General features: G+C 40.9%; 1 pseudogene; it reads right to left on the reverse strand.

Annotated features, from left to right (window-relative positions):
- Nucleotides 1-790, reverse strand: LOC110209034 (small ribosomal subunit protein eS1 pseudogene; annotated as a pseudogene).
- Nucleotides 791-14,553: the final 13,763 nt, after the last annotated feature.

A 14,553-nucleotide genomic window follows, 5' to 3' on the forward strand; every position in this document is an offset into this window, starting at 1 on the left:
TTAAACAGATTCTTGAACTGGGGGTTCATAGCCATCAACCCTTTCTACTTTTGTGCCCATTTCATCTCCTGAAGGTTTTCCACAGCCACCACCTTCACCATTCAGTTCCATTAGCTTTCCCAATTCAAATTTGGGCTTTTTGAGCATCTTGACTTTTCGGACAAATGCATCATGGAAAGGGTAAATGGACTGGCAAGCCTTTTCCATGTCTTTTCCAATGTTGTCTAGAATTTATTGACAACTTCTTTCAAGTCATTTGTCTGCACCTCTCAGGTCATGATCTCCATCATTTTCTTATGAGTTTGATGGACCTGCTGGTGCTGGGCATAAGAGGTCATAGGGATCTGCTTGGTGAGCTTTTTGGTAAAACCAACACAAAAGAGGCAGAGCCAGTACCCATTGGTAGTTTGATATCAACATGGGCTTCAATCATAGTCTGCCACTTTTTGACCATGGAGCACATTTTGTCCCGGGTAAGGTCCGTTCCATGGAAAGTAGTCAAACAATTTTTATCCTGAACATCTTCAGTAATTAACTTGAATTTACAAAAAGCAACCTCATCATTCTGCAGATCAGCAAGGCTCACTTCAAAAACTTGGCCCTTGAAACCGTCAGAGGCAATTTTTGTTCCCAGGGTCCTCGTAACCAGTGTCTTGCCAATATGGCGAATGTTGAACGTAACTGGTCCTTTTACATCATACCAATCCTTTTTTGGAAATGGATCAACCACTTTCTCCTTGGCTCCTTTGTTGCTGCCTTTGGTGGGGCCCTTGTTCTTGCCTACTGTCATAATCCCTCTGCTCTGAAAGCCAAAAGCCATCTTTTGGACAACTCCGTTGTCTCCACTAGCCTTATTGTTACCAATGCTTCCTAGGGCTCACTTGACTTCACTCTCCAGGACGTTAGACACTAGATCAACCACCACACCCTAATAGTTATCAGTGATGTAAAGATCTTTCTTACTTGGTTCTTCTGTGTATTCTAGCACCTCTTTTTAATCTCTTCTACTTCAGTTAAATCCCTACCATTTTGGTCTTTTATCATTTCCATTTCTGCATGAAATTTCCCATTGATATCTCTAATTTTCTTGAGATCTCTTATCTTTCCCTTTCTGTTGTTTTTTATTTCTTTGTGTCTAGTACTGTGCTAAGCAATGAGACAACCATTGCCCTCAAGGAGCTTACAATCTGAAGGGGAAAGATGACACACAAACAGTTGAAAAGGAGGAGGGGTATGACATTGTAGTCCAGAAGGAAGCAGCTGAGCTGGGAATGGAAGGGTTAGGTGTCCTTGGGGCCTTCCTTAAATGAAAATTTGGGGTGCAGCTCCATCTCTACCCTCTCCAATCAGAGGGATGGGATATCGAGAAGGTATAAATTCCAAGGTCTTCATTTTTGTATTTGTATCCCCAATACTTATTCTGGTGTTCAGGCACATAGTCTCCAAACAAATGAATATTCCTAAAGCATAGGTATGACTATGTCACTTTCCAATAGAAAGGCTGACTGTAGCTCCCCATTGCCTCTAGGCCATGATATTTATGTCTTTCATTTTCAGGCTCAGACCTACTTTTCCACTATTGAGGTACTCCTCCTTCAAGCACACCCTATTCCAGCCAAACTGGCCTACTTCTTGTTCATCAAAATCAGCATTCCATTTCACACCTCCAAGCCTTTGCATCATCTCTTTGCCAAACCCCAGAAGACTAGGCTTTCTCATCTCCACCTCTTAGAATCTTTTGCTTCCTTCAAGTCTCAGTTTAGGGGCCATAGCCCTACAGGAAGCCTTTCTTTGTGCCCCTGGGCACTAGTTCCCACTCCCTCCAACTCAAATTATCTTGTAGTTACTTATCTATGTGTGTGCAGAGGCCATGTCAGGTTTTCTCTTTGTATCCTCAGTACCTAGCATTGCACTAGCAAATGCAAATTGAATTGAGTTGAATTTTTCAGGTTAAAAAAAAAAAGCCAGGGCAATGTATCTCAACACATGGCAGGGCAATACTTCTAAAAGTCCATCACAGTTTTAACTTAAAAACAAATTGAGAGTAGACATTAGAGTAACATAATTTTACTCTGAAATCTAACATTATTCTTTGAAACCATGATGAGTGGTATATGTGATGTAGCTGAATTCTTTTAGAAAACATCTCCAGGGACAGCATGGTGGCACAGTGGATAGAGCACTGGCCCTGGAGATCAGGAGGACCTGAGTTCAAATCTGCCCTCAGACAGCATAGCACTTACCAGCTGTGTGACCCTGGGCAAGTCACTTAACCTCAATTGCCCCACCAAAAAAAGAAAAGAAAATATCTCCAAACTATTAGCTCCTTGATGTCTTACTTTGAAATTTACAAGGAAGTAGTTTCCTTCCTTCCCTATCTATGGCTATTGCTGCCATGGAGACCAGCAGAGACTTGTGGAAAGCATATAGGGAATACAAAAGTCCTTTGCCCTTCCCCCCCACACTCTGTTCCAGTGGAATTGTCCATTTCCCTGTATACATGCATTATCATCTCTCCTGTGGATTAGGCTAACCCAGAACTCATTAAATCTCAAGGACTTCAGGACCCAAGTGACTACTAAGCATGGTTGGAGGTTAACTTTGGTGGCAACTTTTCCTACTTTTTTCCCTCATCTGTTCTTGGGCCTAATCAATTCCAAAAAGTATCACTGGGATCACACAAGGTATTGTTCACTTTATTTTTAATTTAATTTGTTTTTTGTTCATTTTAAATTCTGAACTGTGTCCCTGCTTCCCCACTCCACATAGAGAAAACCACCATTTTATACACACACACACACACACACACACACCCATACTATGCATACTTCTATTCATCAGTTCTTTCCCTGGAGGTGGATAGCATCTTCCTTGGGGGTTCTCTGTAGCTAATTTGCATATTTATAATACTCAGAATAACAGTCATTCATAGTTGTTCTCTGAACAATATCACTATTACAGTATATATCATTCTCTTGGTTCTGCTCACTTTACTTTTCATTATTTCATGTACATTTTTCTATGTTTTTTCCTAAAAATCAACCCGCTCATCATTTCTCATAGCACAGTAGTATTCCATCACAATCATTTACCACAACTTATTTAACTATTCTCCAATTAATGGGCATTCCCTCATTTTCCAGTTCTTTGCTGGCACAAAGAGAGCTGCTATAAATATTTTAGAACATACAGATTCTTTTCCTTTTTTCCTGATCACCTTGGGAAACAGACTTAATAGTGGTATTGCTGGGTGAAAGGGCATACACAGTTTTGTAACTCTTGGGCATACTTCCAGATTGCTCTCAAAAATGGATTAGTTCACAGTTCCATGAACAATGTATTAGTGTCCCAATTTTTCTATATCCCCTCTACCCCTTCAACATTTGTCATTTCCCTCTTCTATCATTTTAGCCAATCTGATAGGTTAACTTTATTTTTTAATTTTTTTTTTTTGCGAGATGGGGTAAAGTGACTTGCCCAGGGTCACACAGCTAGTAAGTGTCAGTGTCTGAGGCCAGATTTGAACTCAGGTCTTCCTGAATCCTAGGCCAGTATCTTAGTATCCACTGCAACATCCAGCTACTCTGTTATTACTCACTTTAACAAAAAATGTAAGACACAGCATATGAAAATGAGAGAGACAATTTCCTTTCTGTAGGTTTTCATGCAGAAATGCTGTATTACTTCCCTAAATGGGTTGGACTAGATGACAGCTAGGGTTACCTTTGACCCTCAAATTCTGTGATTGTATGAACTAATGAAAAGTAAGAAGCTATTTCCAGTCCTTGTAGGGACAGCATAGAGCTATTCCCTTTCTGTATCTATTTTCCCCTCCATGTCATGTACTGAAATGGTCACTTTCCAGTTAAAGACTCTTTTAAGAGTTCAGCACAGGTGATCAGAGAACCAAGTAAAAATATACATGAGTGCAAATTGTAGACAGGGAAATTACAGTTCTAGAATACATATGGGTAACTTACATCTTAGATAAAGAGATTTCAACCCTCTTCACAAGTGTCTGCCAAATTGTCCCTCTCTGATACATTTTGCCCCTCAATGGGCTCCACTCTCTTTTTACTCTGTCCTGTTGAGTAGTGAGAATCATATTTACTTGTTCAACAAAAGCCTTAAATTATCCCTGTCCTTCCAAGGTCATTGCCTAACCACTCAGAGTTGGCTCTGCAGATGGACCCTCCCCATCTGTTTCCAGTTACTTTTCATAGACTGAGTTGTTCAATCCTATTTAATAGCCTTAACCCAGAACTTGGGACAACAAGAAAGCCTGGCTCTGGATCCAAGCTCACCCCTATGCCCTAAACAGTTGGTTGTGTCTGGAACCTGGCCACTTAAATGACCAAATCCTGGAAGAAAAAAGAAGAAGCTAAGAATTTGGACTGGGTTTGAATCTGCGCTCCAGTGTTTAGCACAGTGCCTGGCACATAGTAAGTGCTATATATGTATATATAAATATATATATATATAATTTATTATTATTATTAATAGTAGTAGTAGCATCTACCTGTGTGATCTTAAGTCACTTAACCCCTCTGGCCTCAGTTTCCTCAAATGTCAAATGAATGAGTTGGGATGTGTGGCTTTTGAGGTCCCATCCATCTTTAGATGCATGACCCTATGACTGACATCTAAAGTCTCTTCTAGCACTAAATTTTGGTTCCTTTGAATCCCAGTCTTGCCAATGATCATCTCCGTGACCTTAGACAGGCCTCTTAAATACTCTGAACCTCATATTACTCATCTCTTAAAAACAGTTGGAGAGTAGCAGTGGTGGATTAGATGACCTTACAGAGGCAGAAATAAAGAGCCAATAGATTCCAGTGGCCCTTCATGGCGTAGCAAGGAAATGGAACCAACTGGCTGCTTATCACCTGGGGACTCTCTGACCATAGCAGCAAGAAAGGATATAGATGAGTGATTCAGAGAAATATGAAAGGTTAGCTGGACTGACGCGGGATAAAATAAGCAGAACCAAAGAATATATGCCCTGAGCATTTGCTCTGTCTGTCCCTCATGCCTGGAATGCTCTTGCTCTTCCACTCCCACTAGGGACCTCCCTGACTTCAAGTTCCCACTAAAATGCCACCTCCTACAGGAAGCCTCCAACCCTTCTTAATTCTAGTGCTTTCCTTCTTTCAATTATTTCCTGTTTGTCATGTGTATAGCTCACTTTGTATATGTTTGTTTGCCTGTTGTCTCTCCCATTAGATTGTAAATTCCTTGAGGATAAGGACTATCTTTTAGCTCTTTTTTTTTTAATTTAAAAGAAAATTTTTTTTAGGCAATTGGGGTTAAGTGACTTGCCCAGGGTCACACAGCTAGTAAGTGTCAAGTATTTGGTCTGAGGCCAGATTTGAACTCAGATTCTCCTGACTTCAGGGCCAGGGCTCTGTCCACTGCGCCACCTACTGCCCCACTTTTAGCTCTTTAAAAAAAAAATCCCCAGTGTTTTGCCTGGCACATAGTAGGCACTTAATAAAGGTTGACTGTTTGATTGATTAACATGCTAGGACTCAATAAGAAGCAACTGGTGGCTCAGTAGATAGAGTGCTGGGCCTGGAGTCAGGAAGACTGAGTTCAAATTTAGCCTCAGACACTTACTAACTGTGTGACCCTGGGCAAGTCACTTAACCTCTGTCTGTCTCAGTTGCCTCAACTATAAAACAGGGATAATAACAGCACCTACCTCCCAGGGTGTGAGGATGAAATGAAATAATATTTGAAAAGTGTTTAATGCAGTGCCTGGCACATAGTAGGTGCTTAATAAAGGCCTGTTTCCTTCCTTCCTAAAAAGGAAGAGGAATTCTGAGCCACTGGAAAACCAATAATGGTCCCAGAAAACAAGTACTGAAACATGTTTGTGCATATCACAGGCACTACTGGGATATTGAAACTACCTATCTGTTATTCCTGGCTTTCACCACATGACCAGCTTTGCTCCTTTTCTAATCCTCGTTTCATTCATGCCTCTCTTAAGCCACTGGCGTCGCTGCCAGTGGACATTAGGAAGGTAGTGACATCATGGAAAGATACACAGGGGTGGGCATGAGCAGGTTGTGACATATAACAAACAATGTATACAGGAGAAATGGGGCAAAGATGTTATTGAAGAAATGGATGACAAGAAAAAACAATGAATTATTGACACGGTGAGTGTGAGCCAATCAGTGGGCAGGTCACTGTGTTCTATACACTGTGATGGAATATTGAGTCGTCTTGCTGTGGAAAATTCTTTGGAGGACATGCGTAAGAGATGTCTCTGATGGGCAGGCATGGATAAGCAGCCTTCTACATCCTTGGAGATCAGAGAATTGTTGTAGTATGACGGCATATGAATGAAGAGCAGAGAGTCGATGTGGCTTAACCTCTATCACACAACAAGCCAACATTTAAACCTAGATCATCTGAGTCCAAATTCAGTGTTTTGTTTTTTTTTGTTTTCCCTACTCCTCCAGCCTCCTGATTCAAAGTTATGAAAACCCTCAAGTTCTTTGCAGGGAAGATCCCGAGTGATTCTACTTCATTCTTCTGAAGGACTGTTTATGGGGCAGGTCTCCCTAAACCAGGAACATTCTGTAAGTGCTCCAAAGAGAGGACACTAGACTTTCAGTAAATTAATTTTAAAACATTTGAATATCTATATCAGAAAAAATTCTGCTAAAACAAACCACTTGGTCTTTTACAAAAGCTTCATTATTCTCATTCTCTCCCCTCCTCCAAAAGCTAGGCAGGTGTCCTTCTGAGCACAAAGCTACAGCTGGCCCCAATGGGAGCTCCCTGTACAGAGCAGTCCTGGTGCTGGGCTGAGGGGATGAATGGAGTTAAGTTGTGTTCCTTCCTTTAATGCATTGTATGTTCCTTCTGTGTGTTTCTTCCATTAAATAAATACTGGGGTATTTATAAGAGCTGTCAGCAAACCACCCACTTCATTTTCTGTTCTACAGACCCACTTAGCTCATGCAGGAGCCAGCTTTCACAGAAACAGTAACAGCCTGTACCAGAATCACAGTGATATGCAAAGAGACATGCCTTAAATGAATGCTAAATATAGCTCTGTTCCACATCTTCTAGTAGCTGAAACCTCAACTTTTACAACTATTGTTTGTAACTATCTTTTTTGGTTGTTTATTTGCTTGGGGGCTCAGATCTGTGATCTCATCTGAATGGGAAATCTTGATGGAGAAATGCACACCAATTGATACAGATCTGAAAATAAGCTGCCAGTTACAGAGATTTGCATGAGACATGGCAAAGAAGGCCAAGTGACTCAACTGTGGTTTCGTAGTTAGTGTCAGAGATAGGATTTGAACTCAAGTCTTCCTGATTCCAAAAGTAGCCCTCTAGCCACTCCCTCTTCTAAACTTCTCGAAGGCTTTAATGTAATGGACTCCTTAATATAGATATGCAACATATAGAGCATACCCAGTGTCCCTTTAATCATTTTATAACTTGGCCCTATTGTGAACCTGTATTTGGAAAAGAAAAGACTGAGAACTTAGGCCAATAGTTGAGAAAGGGAGAGAGACAGAGACAGACAGACACAGAGACAGAGAGACACATGGAGACAAGAAGAGAGACAGAGAAATAGGGAGACAGAAGGGAAAGAAAGATGGAGGGGAGAGAGAGAGAGAGAGAGAGAGAGAGAGAGAGAGAGAGAGAGAGAGAGAGAGAGAGAGAGAGAGAGAGAGATATGAGAGGAGGGAGACTTTGTGAATGGTTTTAAGAATGTCAAATTTTCTGGTACATCAATCCAACTCTTTTAAATGTATCTTTTCTGAAATTTCAATTTACCTGGAAAGGCCAATATCTTGCTTGAATCAACTGTCAACTTTCCTAGTTGCCTTCTACAGCCATAAGTGTTATAGCCTCAACTTTTTGTATCTGCTTTGGTAATGAATCTAAGAGTTAAAAAAAAATCCTATTAAATATCTCCATTCTCCTATTTCTTGGATTTAAAGTTACAAGGGACCTTAAAGAGCATCCAATCCAGTTTCCTATTTATAGAGGAATAAACTCAGAGATTAAATAACTTGTCCAGAGCCACATAGGTAGTAAGTGGCAGAGCTGATTTTGAACTCCATCTTTTTTTTTTTATCTAAATCTGATACTCCCATGGCTTATAACCACTCTAAGGAGTGGTTTTTTTAAGTGTGGCATGAAAATCCACAAGAAAAATGAAATGGGTGAAGAATGTCTATTGTCTAGAAAAGATATACAGCAGAATGGACAACACATAGAGCTAGTCCATCAGACGTGACAAATGAACACTGAGCTTGACCCAGAATTGAATGTGAGGAAGAGAGTAGGCTGATTGCCTATGGGAAATTTCCATAGGCATGCATAGAACATGGGTGGGGTGTGCTAGCACACACTAGACTGATCATCACAGTGCCAGAATGCCTTGTTCATATACCAGCCACACCTAGTGGATATCCATACGAATAGTCTCCCAGTAACTTTGTATGGCTATGAACTCCTATAGAACTATGGGGCTATCACTCTAGAATACTACAATCTACAAAGAATTGAAGCTGAGGGTAACCCAAAAGGCAATGGAGATGCCCGTAGAGGTTGTGAACAATCTATAAATCATTGCAATAGGGAAGTCTGCAAGAGACACTGTGTAAAAGCTGTCACAGAAGAAATGCGCAGATAGGCTCCCCACCCCCGCCTCCTTGCTCCATCTGCTCTTCCTCTACCCTACTCAGAATGATGCAGACTTGGCTAGAGCTGGTGACAGAACATGAGGAGAGAACACCAGAGACAGAGATGTCGTATTGAAGGCCAAGGTCAGAGAGCAAGGGATGCCAGGACTGACAATGGTGGTGGGTGGCCATCTCTGCCAAGGATAGCTACTGAGTCTAATTAGCCTGCTCTCTAACTGGCTAGCTATGGCCAGATGAGATTTAGTTACTCTTAACAGGACAAGACAGTCAAGACCAAGAGGCAGCTAGGTGGCACAATGGATAGAGTGAGGACCTGAGTTCAAATCCGACCTCAGACCAAACACTTGACACTTACTAGCTGCGTGACCCTGGGCAAGTCACTTAACCCCAATTGCCAAAAAAAAAAGACAGTCAAGACCAAGAATATCACTTCCAATGGTAACTTAGATCTTTTCTCAGATCCTTCCAGATGCCCAGTTCTTTCCCCTGGTCTAGGCCCAAGATGCTTTCCTGCTTTTTGTCTCTTTATCTAAAGACGAGCCTCACGTGAAACATGAGTTGGGCATCAAGCAGGCCCCTATTTCCTACTTAAAGAGGAGTATCAGCTGGAAAATAAATTCAACATGCTTATTTCCTACAACTCCTAGGTTGAAGCAGTTTCTGAAATTGGAATAGTTGAATTTAACTCTACATGTCTCACATATAGAATTTTGTTAGTGGTTAGGCACATTGAGTTTGCAGAATAGTTTTGGGGTGTTTTTTTTTTCCTGGAGTTGATCTAGGGTTCTTTAAATTGGCACTATTTTCTGTATTTGGAAGTTCTGGGCAGTTTTCTCATAGTATTTCTTCTTCTTTTAATTGTCGTGTTCTAGAATATTTATGATCTTTAAGCTGGTTTTTTTGGAAACAGTCAATGACGTGGATTCAAGTTTTTCTATTCTGCTAATTATTTCTGCTCAGTGGGCCATAAATACTGCAATTTGTTCCCTTTTTAATTTGTTTTCAAAATTCTTATTTTTTGCTTGAACGATTCAAGAGTATTTTGCTGTGACACTATGTTTTCTTGGGAATCTGCAGGGTTCTTTGCTCAATTAAGGGTTAGTTCAATTTCATTTGTCTTGTAATGAGTCTCAAACTCATTTAGATGTTCTAGAGGCCATCTTCTCTTCTGTTTTAATATCTTCTTCATTGATTTAACTGCATGTGCTCTAAGTTTTTATCTGAACTTTCTATCTCCTCAGATACTTGGTAATTTCAGGGGGTTTTTTGCCCCATATATTCTCCTATCTCTCACTTTCTGGCTCCTTCCCCTTTGATGTCAGGTCCTATGGGATCTGAACCTCAAAGGCATCTCAGCCTCTTCCCACATTGGGGAATTACTTTTTCACCATCCTCGGTTCCTGCCCCCAAACGACTTCTGGGGCTAAGGGAAACTAAACTGGCCCCAATTGAGGTAGGTGCTAGTGCCCTTTCCTTCAGGTCTGGTGCAACCCCCAACGTGTGCTGACTTTCTGCCTCAGTTTCCTGGCTGAGCACTGCTGTTTCATTTGGCCATGCCCTAGGCAAAGCACAAACATTTCTACTTTCCTGTACCTTCCCACACAATGGGGTGGGCACAATTGAGGTCTGCTGCTTTTTTGCCACAGAATGGTGGGGTGAAAACATGGGCCAGTTTGCTGACAGAGACTAAAATAGCAGCAAGAAAATTGCTGGGTTGATCCCAGAGCACAAGAACACTGGCTAGGTTTTGTCACTCTGCCAGAGTTTGGGGTCTGGAGAGGGAAGGGGGTACTGAGAAAGCATATTAGGGATTATCTTTTGTGCTCTTAATTCATCAGATTGTTGCCTTAATCAACCTCTTGGTGTCTTTGCCTGTTGAGATGTCTGCAATTGTTTTACCTTTTCTACATAACTCCTCTTTTGGGGAATTTCTGAGAGTTTGTGAGGAATAGAGAAAATATCTAGTTCTTCATCTTATCATGTAACCTGAAAATCTTGAATCAATTTTCATACTGTCTAAGGGGGCTTTCTGGGGTTTAGAAAAATGGCAGGCTTGCAGTCTCTTGGTAGAAGTGTTATTATGCATGCTTTCCTTTTTATTATGTACTGTCCACTTGTTCATTGATTTTATGCTATAAGTAGATGCTGAATACAGTATCCAAGCAGATGTGTCTACTTCTATGGAGAGCCATCTCCAGTGTAACAATACTGCATGACTAAGGATTGTTGAAATATAGCAAATCCAAAGAAAGAGGGAGAGTTTGCTAGTAGGTGGAGGTTCAGAGGTAATTTCTGTTTCAGTAAATCTACAATCCACTTATCCTTTGACAATAAATCAGTGGTGTCCTATAGAAACAAGTGAAGCTAAGGGATAGAAGATCAGTAACTCTGAGAGCCTTAGAAAGCTCAGCACTTAGCACTTTCACATAGCTGGGTATGTGCAGAATCACCAGGGTGATGGCTAGGTAGGGAAAACCCAACTTTTAATCTTTCCTGTTCACTAAGATCAGATGAGTGGCTATCAATACAATGTAGTGGTTAAATAACACTGGAAAAAAATAGGCTGGCCCATATAGGAAAAGTAAGAAAGTGCCTGCATATTCTATTGCTATTCATCTGAATGAACTGGGTATGAACAAAGTTTAGACTTCTCCATTGAAACAATCAATCAAAGGCAGTTCACCTAGGTGCAACAGAAAGTGTGTTGAGATTTACTGAAGAAACTTAGTCATGCCTTGTGGTTTTTATTTAAAATAGCAATCCAATTTGGATGCCAGCATTTCAGTGGTGAGCCAGGAAAAATTAGTCCCAGTTAAGCCAAGACGGAGCTGTTCAAGGAGAGGAGAAAAGAGAAGAGAAGAGAGGGATATGGAAAGACAGAGAAAGAGAGGCAGAGATAGATGAAAGGAAACCTAGAGATATAGACTAAGGAGTGGGGACTTGGAGAGATGAGATACAAAGAATTAAGCAGCATGGGGCACAGATAGAAGGAAGAACAAAAGGTAGGACTGATACGTGTCTGAGAAGGTAGAGCTGGAGGAAGAGCACCATGCCTCTAGGCATCTCAGGGTGGAAGACTGGGGCTGAAACCACACTTGCACCTATGTCTTTAGGGACTGATGGAAGTCCCAAGTAAAAATATTTTCCTTCTCCAGGTTCCCCTCCCCAGTGCCTATCAACAGACACTGTGGCTTAGTAGCCTTGTTTCTTTATACAAACACTTCTGGCACCCTGAATTTTTTCCTCAACCACAAGGAATTTAAAGGTTGTCTAGACATAGATATAAAGAGCAGCAAGGTGGTACAGTGGATAAAGCATGGGGCCTGGAGTCAGTTCAAATTTGGCCTCAGACACCAGCTGTGTGATCCTGGGCAAGTCATTTAACCCTGTTTGTCTCAGTTTCTTCATTTACACAATGAGCTGGAGAAGGAAATGGCAAACCACCCCAGTACCTTTGCCAAGAAAACCCCAAATGAGGTCATGAAGAGTCGGACAACAAGAGATAAATATAAATTTATATTAGGGCAGAGAGACATCTACCTAAACATCAGGAATTTTCCTGAGAGTTCTGGATTATTATGACTGAATTCCTGACATATAAACTACATAAATAAGGTAGCAGAGAAAGGAACCACATAGACCTGACAGGTATTGATCCTCGACCAAGATCTCTTTGGATATCCTGGTGAAACCTATGGACTCATTCTCAGAATCATGTTTTTTAATGTATAAAATAGAACACATAGTAATACAAAGGAAAGCAATTATATTGAAATACTATTGTCAAAATAAATGTAACCAATTTCGGTACCTCAAGTTAAGAATTCATATGGCCAAGGCCAAAAGCCAAGCTGATTGTTAACAGGGTGTAGCTAATTGATTAAATTCCCAGAGACAAAGGGGGCAAAGATAACCATGATGTTATCTTTGGTCACCTGTACTTTCAGCAAGGACAACCCCTACATCCATAGGCATTACAATATAATGTCCCAGTAACTTGAGGAGGGCTCTCAGCACCTTGGGTGGACCCTTGACTTGTATCTGCTGGAGAGCATAAACAAGACTGGTACAGGCTAAGTGGGCGTGAATGGGATGGGAGCTGCATCATTGGAAGGACTAGTAGCATTGATACCATTGATAAGATCAATTGGTAGGTTGGAATTCATTTTAAAACTTCTCTAGAAATAATTTGATTAGGCAAGAATATGTACAGGCATAACCCATAATAATGTTGCTCTGATCAATAATATTCAACATATTGAAAAGGCAAGAAGAGCTATGTAAGGCTGGTTGCATTTTTTCTCCCAGGAGAGTGACATGGTTAGATTGGACCTGTACATTAGGAAGATTATTTGGTAGCTTTGTGAAGGATGGAGGGAAGAAGGAAGCTATTGCTCACTGACTGTCTTTTATCCTGTCCTCTCCCACCTATATATCCTCCCCTTCTTCCCACAAAAAAAAAATTAGAAGTTCCCAATCAGACCCAGTGTCATGAGACAGAATCACTCCCTGTCTAAACACAGAACCGTAATTTTCACTCTCCTTCCATGTCCCTTCAAGCTCCCCTCACTCCATGCCATTCTCTAAACTTCCCCTCTACCAACGCCAGCCTCAAGCCATGTCTTTTTTTGTTTTTGGTTAGGCAACAGGGTTAAGTAATTTGTCCAGGGTCACACAAATAGTAAGTGTCAAGTGTCCGAGGCTGGATCTGAACTCAGGTCCTCTTGACTCCAGGGCCAGAGCTCTATCCACTGTGCCACCTAGCTGCCCTTTTCTTCACCTTTTTTGTGTAGTGGACCCAAATATTGAGAGTCTGGTAATACCTGTGGGCTTCTCAGAATGCTGTTTTTAAATGCATAAATAAGTCACACAGGTTTACAAAGAAACCAAAGGTTAGTGAAAACAAAGATGCATTTTTTCCCATCTAAGTTAATGGAACCTCTGAAACTTATCCATGGACCCATTAATTCAAATACTGAGAGGGCTAAAGCTTGCCGAGGACCAATGCCACCCTTATCTCCATCTGTATTACTGAGATGGAGATTTGAATTTAAAGACTTTTTCAACCAGATAGCTTCCTCACAGTGCCTGCCTGATTCCATTTAATTGTTCCCAAAATGTGTGGTGCTGTATTTTTTTTTAATCCCTGTGACCTTATTTTCATAGCCACCCCCTTACAGTGTGCTTACAGCCAGACTTTTCTTGTTATTGAAGAATCATGGCTATGTTTGGAATTTTTATTTTGTTTTGTTTTGGTTTTTGCTGGGAAAGGAGGAGGTATCTCAGCTTTCCTACCCCCAAGGCCAGTTTAAGCGAGTGACTAAGTGCTGACAATGCACCAGTGGGCCAATTAGGTCCCAACATTGCAAACCCGGGTCCACATCAGCCCAGAATGGCCTTTCCCTAGGAACTAGAAACCTCTATTTGCCCCGACGTGACTGTTTCATCTGCTGTCCCTTCCAAGACTACTTTTTTCCCAACCTGAGCCCAGGACTAGTTACACTAGTGGGCTAGATGACCTTAGTCTACAGCATGAAAAATGATGGCTTGCCCTAATTGCCATAATGAGGATACCTACCTGGGCCACCTGGTTCTTAAATTTATGGGCCCTAGCCTTGATTGCAGGTCCCACAACTACCCCAATCCACAACTCTGTATTCTTCACCTGTCTTTTAAAGAAAGTTGGTTTTAAAATTTTTACATTTAAAAAATTTAAATTTAAAAAGTTCTTTATTTTTAATTTTATTTGTAATATGTTTTATTGTCATTTAAAAAAAATCACTGTCCCTTGGTATGGACATCACCAACAATAGGATCTTCTCTTGTAACCACTAAGTATAGTCAGGTAAAAAAAAAACCAACAAAAAACAAC

This window comes from Phascolarctos cinereus, unplaced genomic scaffold (genome assembly GCF_003287225.1).
Source record: "Phascolarctos cinereus isolate Bilbo 61053 unplaced genomic scaffold, phaCin_HiC Scaffold_1;HRSCAF=81, whole genome shotgun sequence".
Classification (NCBI taxonomy): domain Eukaryota; kingdom Metazoa; phylum Chordata; class Mammalia; order Diprotodontia; family Phascolarctidae; genus Phascolarctos; species Phascolarctos cinereus.